Raw genomic sequence first — 6,728 nt, 5'->3', positions numbered from 1 at the left:
ATTTTTTAAGTTAGACCCTGAAATGTCAGAAAACAGCGTTTCAGCGCAGAACAAAGTTGGTTCAGGCAATGCAAGCTGAATCTCTGTCCCACTTTAAATTTACACTCTATGCATGAATAAAACCTATTTTGCAACACAGAGAAACATATCTGAAGGTGTTAGAAGTGTTTTGCATGATTTTTGAAGTTAGACCCTGAAATGTCAGAAAACAGCTTTTCAGCGCAGAACAAAGTTGGTTCAGGCAATGCAAGCTGAATCTCTGTCCCACTTTAAATTTACACTCTGTGCATGAATAAAAGCTATTTTGCAACACAGAGAAACATATCTGAAGGTGTTAGAAGTGTTTTGCATGATTTTTGAAGTTAGACCCTGAAATGTCAGAAAACGTACTCGGTTACTTTCGTAACCTCGGTTCCCTGAGATACGGGAACGAGTACTGCGTCTGAAAGACGCTTATGGGAAAAGCTCCTTTTCTCCTGAGACTGAAGCATTTCAATAACGCAGTGTAACTGCACGGCCATTGGTTCGTGCAGTGTTAAAGAAACGAACCAATGGCTCGGCAGCGGAGATGCACAAACCTATGGCGATGATTCGCGCCCGATCGCGCCAAAAGGGGCGGAGCATCTGGCTATATAAGCGAGCATTTCGCCATAGGGAACTCAGGTACTTCGACTGAAGCGACGACTGAGTCGTGCAGCTACCTAGCACGGCCAGCAACGCAGTACTCGTTCCCGTATCTCAGGGAACCGAGGTTACGAAAGTAACCGAGTACGTTCCCTTTCGATACTTTCACTCGTACTGCGTCTGAAAGACGCTTATGGGGAACCAGTACAATCCCGCCGTTGCTAAGGTAGAGGAACGACTAACATGACCCTAGCACTAAAGGGCTAATAAGGGCCAATTTGTTCGATCAGATAGCCTGATAAACATCCGTTCCAAGGAATAAGTACACTTGGAGCTCCACAGAGGCCAAGATGCAATATATATAACATACTGGTAACAACATACCACTATGTGGAAAGGACCCGAGTCTGTAAGACTGGAACGTCCAAGTTATAGAATCTAGCAAATGTGGACGGTGAGGCCCAGCCTGCCGCCGCACAAATTTCTGCAATGGAAACCCCACTAGACCACGCCCAAGACGAGGCGATGCCCCTAGTCGAATGGGCCCTTACTCCCATGGGACATTGTAGGCCCAAAGAGGAGTAAGCCAGCGTGATGGCTTCCACAATCCATCTGGATAATCTCTGTTTTGTGACCGAACACCCCTTGGTGCGGCCACCAAAACATACAAACAGCTGTTCTGACTGCCTAAAAGGGGCAGAACGCTCCATATAACATCCCAGAGCCCTGACAGGGCAGAGAGGGTTAAATCCCTGGTCTTGCTCCGCAGGAGGAAGAGCCAAAAGGGAAATAATCTGGTCTCTAAAGGGTGTAGAGAGACTTTTGGGAACATACCCACGCCTTGGCTTCAGGATGACCTTGGAGTCATTTGGCCCGAATTCCAAGCAAACGGGGCTCACAGAGAGCGCCTGTAAATCACCCATGCGTTTGACTGATGCTAATGCCAATAGCAGGGCAGTCTTCAACGTCAGGGGGCGAAGGCCTATGGACTGAAGCGGTTCGAAGGGAGGGCTTTTCAGGGCCCTCAATACTGTGGGTAAGTCCCAGGACGGAACCGTGACGGGGCGAGGGGGATTAAGCCGCCTTGACCCCTTTAAAAAACGAACGACCAAGTCGTTTCTTCCCACAGATTGACCGTTTACCAGGTCATGGAATACCGCTATAGCTGCAACATAGACCTTGAGCGTAGAAGGGGATCTCCCCTTATCCAACAGCTCTTGCAAGAAGGACAATATCACAGATATGTCACATAAAATTGGGTCCGTACCGCGGGTGGAACACCAGGCGGAAAAGACAGACCACTTGAGATCGTAGAGCCGCCTCGTAGAGGGTGCTCTAGCTTGTGAAATAGTACTCAAAACCGACTCAGGGAGACTTAAAGGCTCCCGTCTAGAGCCCAAACGTGCAGCGCCCACAATTCCGGTTGGGGGTGCCATATCGTTCTGTTCGCCTGTGTTAAGAGATCTCGTCTGAGTGGCACGGCCCATGGTGCTCTTGAGAGCAGCCTGGGAAGATCTGGAAACCAATGCTGGTTCTGCCAGAATGGAGCCACTAACAGGACTTTGAGTTTCTGTTCCCGCACTCGCCTGATGACTTGTGGCAGCAGAGCGATAGGAGGGAATGCGTATAACAGGAGATTGGGCCATTCTTGGGTCAATGCGTCCTGTTCCTTCGAAAAATAAATTGGGCAGTGATGATTGTCTTTTGAGGCGAAAAGATCTACTCGCGCCTTGCCAAAGACAGCCCATATTTGCTGAACCGTGTGAGGGTGAAGCGTCCATTCGTCTGAGGAGACGTTGCTCCGAGACAACATGTCTGCTCCCTGGTTCAGTTTGCCTGGCACATGCGTCGCTCTTAGAGAGCGGAAGTGCAGCTGAGCCCATGTCAGGAGACGTTCTACCATCGTAAATAGACGTCTCGACGAGAGGCCCCCTTGGTGATTTATGAAGGACACCACTGTCATGCTGTCCGAACGGACTAAGACATGGTGACCCTTCAGTGCAGGTAGAAGGGTGTGAAGGCCTAAACATACTGCTAGCATTTCCAAGCAGTTGATGTGAAGGCGACTCTCCGCTTTCGACCATAGGCCGAAAGCAGGCTGGCCGTCGCACAGCGCCCCCCAACCTAAGTTGGAGGCGTCTGTCGAGACCGCTTTCCTTCTGACCACCAAGTCCAGGGGAACGCCCTGTTCCATCCATTGAGCGCACCTCCAAGGAGCCAGGGCTGCTATACAGGCCCGATCTACCTTGATGCGCTGGCGTCCCAAACGCCACGCTTGAGGAGGAACCTTTGGTTTCAACCAGAACTGCAGGGGGCGCATTTGAAGCAGACCCAACTGAAGTACTGGAGATGCTGAGGCCATAAGGCCGAGCATCTTCTGAAAAATCTTGAGTGGGCGAAGGGCTCCTATTTTGAAGGAAGCCGCGAGCCTGCGAATGGCTTGGGCTCTCTGCGGCGCAACTGCTGCCTTCATTTGACGTGAGTCGAAAACTGCTCCCAGGAACGCAATGCGTTGGCTGGGAGACAGCACGCTCTTGGCAAAATTGACCTTGAGTCCTAGGCACTCTAAGTGGCTGAGGATTAAGGCTCTGTGGTGTGTTAGCTCGCTCTCTGACTGGGCTAGGATGAGCCAGTCGTCCAGATAGTTCAGGACGCGGATTCCCATCTGTCTCAGAGGGGAAAGTGCTGCGTCCATGCACTTTGTAAACGTGCGAGGGGCTAACGACAGTCCGAACGGAAGGACTGTATATTGATATGCCACTCCCTCGAAGGCGAATCTCAAGAATTGCCTGTGATGGGGGGCGATCTGAATGTGGAAGTATGCATCCTTCAGATCCAGTGAACAAAACCAGTCCCCTTTGCGTATCTGCGAGAGGATCTGTTTTAGTGTAAGCATTCTGAACGGCCGTCTCATGAGGGCGCGATTCAGCTGTCTGAGGTCGAGGATGGGACGTAGGCCGCCATCCTTCTTTGGAACGTGGAAGTAACGGCTGTAAAAACCTGACTCGCTCTGTGTTGGGGGGACCGTTTCCACGGCGCCCTTGGCCAACAGATTCTTTACCTCTAATCGCAAGACGTCTGCGTCTTTGCTGCGAACTGAGGTGGTGATCACACCATGAAAGCGAGGAGGTCTTCGAGCGAACTGGAGTACATAGCCTCGTTCTATTATACCCAAAACCCATTTTGACACTCCGGGGATGGCTTGCCATGCCACGGATCGTGTCGCTAGGGGCTGCAATGGTTCGCACAGCTGTATGCTGTCTGAAAGCATTGGAAGAGGAAATTTGCTCTTTTCTTGAAAATGTTTGTTTTTTATTTTTCCCGCTATCACAGCGGTTTGCTGTAAGGGCGCTGATACAAAGGGCCCGTGAGTTACAGCTACATTGTTTACAAACATGAGTTCCCTTACACTCGGAACAGAACGGAGTGTAGAAGGGTTCAAAAGAGGCACTTTGGGGGCTGGTCCGGCTGCTGCGAGACTTGGCCCCTCCCTCTTCCTGCTGTTGAGATCAGGAAGATGCTGGCGGCGCCTGGTCCAACACCACTCTTGGCCGAGGTCCCTGGCGCTTGGGGAAGGGAAAGCGCTTGGCTGGGCGTGAACGTGGACGGAGCTCCGTCTGAGGAGCTGGTTGCGCAGCTGGGGGCGTGGCTTTTGCAGGCTGCTGAGTCGGCGCCGGCTTGGGGCGACTAGGAGCCGTTGCGGAGCTTGAGCGTTTTGGCAGAAAGTGTCGCATGGCTTGGGAAGATTTCTGCGCCGCGGTGAAGCGCTCCGCGAAACCCTCAACAGCTGGGCCGAACAGGCCGGTCGGCGAGATGGGGGAGTCAAGGAAGGCGACCTTATCCGCGTCCTTAATCTCCGTAAGGTTAAGCCACAAGTGGCGCTCCAGCACCACTAAACTGGCCATCGATCGCCCGATCGCCTGAGCCGTCATCTTCGTGGCGCGTAACGCCAAATCCGTAGCGCTACGTATTTCTCTGAGCGGGGAATCGTCCAGGCTCAACTCGTCCAGACCGCGGAGGAGCTTTGCTTGGTACACCTGGAGTACCGCCATAGAGTGAAGCGCTGAAGCTGCCTGTCCAGCAGACGAATACGCTCGTCCAGCGAGGGTAGAGGTCGTCCTGCAAGGCTTAGACGGGTGTGACGCCCTCGCCTTCCAACCGATAGCGGTGGGCGGGCAAAGGTGCGCAGCAACTGACTCGTCCAGCGGGGGCAGCTTCTCGTAGCCCTTTTCCTTGGCGCCGTCGACCGTAGTGAGGGCAGCAGAAGAGGAAGTATGGAGGCGGGCTGAGTATGGAGCACGCCAGGACTTAGAAATTTCGTCATGGACTTCGGGGAAGAATGGCGAAGCTCGCTGACGAGGGGCCTGGCGGCGCCCCGGCAGAAACCATTCGTCCAACCGGCTCCTAGAGGGCTCCTCGGGAGGAGACCATTGAAGATCCAGCTCCTCGACAGCTTTAGATAGGACACGGAACAGTTCGGCGTCCATACCGGCGCTGGCGGCGCTGGATTGCGCAGACGGCAAGGGGGCGGGGTCATGGGAAGAGCCCGACAACTCCTCTGCGTCAGATGCGGCCAATGACATGCTGTCATCCTCGCATTCACTTCCTCCGAAGGAGACCAGATCGCTCGCAGCCGCAGAGGGACGCTGGTCAGGATGCAGGAAGAGAACTGGTGATTCCTCTCCATGTGGTGAAGGCGAGGCACGCGGGGTCTGAGCCGGCGTGAGCTCGCCTGTCACCGCGCTCTTAGCTCTCCTGCCCCGCTGCTTCTTCCTAGCAGGCTCTTGCGAGGAAGTAAGCGGGAGGGCGTGAGAAGCGGCGTCGCTCTCTGAAAAGAAAGCTAGCCGCGAGCGGAGGGAAGTGAGACTCATATTCCCGCAATGGGAACATTCCGTCTCATTGAGCGCAGCCTCAGCGTGGGCGTGACCCAGGCACGAGACGCACTCAGCGTGAGTGTCAGCGGCGTGCAGAGGGGCTCTGCACGAGCGACAAAAACGCCGTGGCATTTGAAACAACGCCGTAGAAATCTTAATTTGCTCTTTTAGATGTTCGCCGGATAGCAGCAGGGAATCAGCTCCGGAGCGTCAATCCGCCGAGCAGTGAGGATCCGCTGCGAGGCTCGTCAACGGCGAAGAAGAGGCTTGCTTGAGCGAAGTCTGCGTAGTCAGTCTCTGCGAAGATCAGAAGTCGTCGCTGAAGAAGAAGGATCTGAGTTCCCTATGGCGAAATGCTCGCTTATATAGCCAGATGCTCCGCCCCTTTTGGCGCGATCGGGCGCGAATCATCGCCATAGGTTTGTGCATCTCCGCTGCCGAGCCATTGGTTCGTTTCTTTAACACTGCACGAACCAATGGCTCGGCAGCGGAGCTGCACGAGCCTATGGCGATGATTCGCGCCCGATCGCGCCAAAAGGGGCGGAGTATCTGGCTATATAAGCGTGCATTTAGCCATAGGATCTCAGGTACTTCGACTGAAGCGACGACTGAGTCGTGCAGCTACATAGCACGGCCAGCAACGCAGTACTCGTTCCCGTATCTCAGGGAACCGAGGTTACGAAAGTAACCGAGTACGTTCCCTTTCGATACTTTCACTCGTACTGCGTCGAAGACGCTATGGGGAACCAGTACAATCCCGCCGTTGCTATGGTAGAGGAACGACTGACACGGCCCTAGCACTGAAGGGCTAGTATGGGCCAATCTGTTTAATCAAGATAACTTGATAAACATCCGTTCCAGGGATTTAAGTGCAGTTTGGAGCTCCAACTGAGGCCAAAGCGTACCACATAACATTTATTACTGGTAACAGTTATCCCATTATGCAGAAAGCACCCGAGTCTGTAAGACCGGGACGTCCAGATTATAAAATCTAGCAAATGTGGACGGCGAGGCCCAGCCGGCCGCCGCACAAATTTCTGCTATGGAAACGCCACTAGACCAGGCCCAGGACGAGGCGATGCCTCTAGTCGAATGGGCTCTTACCCCCATGGGACATTGTAGGCCCAAAGAAGAGTAAGCCAGCATGATGGCTTCCACTATCCATTTGGATAACCTGTTTCGTGACCGAAGACCCCTTGGCGCGGCCACCGAAACACACAAACAGCTGTT

The sequence above is a fragment of the Garra rufa genome, chromosome 24 (assembly GCF_049309525.1).
Source record: "Garra rufa chromosome 24, GarRuf1.0, whole genome shotgun sequence".
Taxonomy (NCBI): domain Eukaryota; kingdom Metazoa; phylum Chordata; class Actinopteri; order Cypriniformes; family Cyprinidae; genus Garra; species Garra rufa.
The sequence above is the reverse complement of the archived record's forward strand: the minus strand, read 5'-3'. Positions refer to the sequence as shown.